Source organism: Carettochelys insculpta, chromosome 33 (assembly GCF_033958435.1).
Source record: "Carettochelys insculpta isolate YL-2023 chromosome 33, ASM3395843v1, whole genome shotgun sequence".
NCBI lineage: Eukaryota > Metazoa > Chordata > Testudines > Carettochelyidae > Carettochelys > Carettochelys insculpta.
The window spans coordinates 1,891,678-1,892,854 of NC_134169.1; the positions used below are offsets into that span (position 1 = coordinate 1,891,678).

General features: G+C 62.3%; 1 non-coding gene across 1 annotated transcript; it reads right to left on the reverse strand.

Annotated features, from left to right (window-relative positions):
• Positions 1-876: 876 nt before the first annotated feature.
• TRNAI-AAU (transfer RNA isoleucine (anticodon AAU)) lies at positions 877-950 on the reverse strand. The gene has a single exon. It is a non-coding gene; the product is annotated as a tRNA-Ile (tRNA).
• Between the last annotated feature and the right edge of the window lie 227 nt (positions 951-1,177).

The window sequence follows — 1,177 nt, forward strand, 5'->3', positions numbered from 1 at the left end:
TTCCTGGAGGGACCCCTAGGTAGGTGCCATGAACACCAGCCTCCCTAGTGCTCAGGGAGGGAGTGTCAGGTCCCACCCGGGGAGGCCACAGGCATCCCACAGGGCCACCAGTCCAGGTGCATGTGGACCCTGGACAGCTCTGTTCCCCGGGCTCTCAGGGGGATGATGTGTGGCACTCAGCACCACATAGATGGGACAGCATCAGGGGCTGCCCAGACATGGAGGCAGCAGGGAAACAGCATCCGGGGGGGTGCGTTCCCCCAGGACTGTCAGCCAACCCCACCTCTGCAGAGACCCACCCTGTCACCTGTACCTCTCTGCCCCTCTCCTGAGCTCCCGTGGCCAAAGCTGCTCATCATGGACTTCCTCCAGGGCCTGCTCCTTGTGCTTCTGCATCCCACCCCCAAGGGCCCTTCCTGTGCCTTCCCCAGCCCTCAGCCCACCAGAGCAGCAGCTGGGGGACCTGAGTGAAGAAGCAGAACTCAGGCAGGAAGAGGAGCAGGGCAGGCAGGGACTGGCACCACTGGTGAGTTACCTGGGCCTGTGGTGCTGCAGTAGCAGGTGTCCAGGGAAGGAGCCTGTGAGGCCAGAAGTTCTTTTGGGGGGAGATGGGGAGCAGAGAAAGCCAATGGAGCTGCTGTAGGGGCTGGTGCCCTTGGCAGAGGGCTCCTGTTGCTCCTTCCTGTGGGAGGTGTGTGTTGCAGAGCTGGGAATCTGGGGATCCTCACCTCCCCCAGGCCCACTCTGCAGCCCTTCCCTCTGCCTGGGGTGGTGACTCCCACTTGCTCCCTGCCAGCCTCTCAGCCTGGTTCCTTCAGCTCTTTGGGCCTCCTGCCCAGAGCAGCCGCAAGAAGGAAAGTAGAAAAGACCTGCCCATGGCCAGCATGGGGCTTGAACCCATGACCTTGGCGTTATTAGCACCACGCTCTGACCAACTGAGCTAACCGGCCACTTGCAAAAAGTCTCTCACAAGGGGCCTTTTTGGAAATGAGCAACAGGCAGCTGCTGGGCCACTGGGCTGAGATTTCCTCCCCTCCCCCACCAGCCTGGCCTCCCCTTTCAGACTCTCTCACCCATCCCCCACTGCTCTGAGCCCAGCTTGGAGTTCCCCCAGCCCCGGCTGCCCCTTGCCAGCTGTCCTGGGCCCTGCAGTGAGTCCCTCAGATCCTGTCTCTCC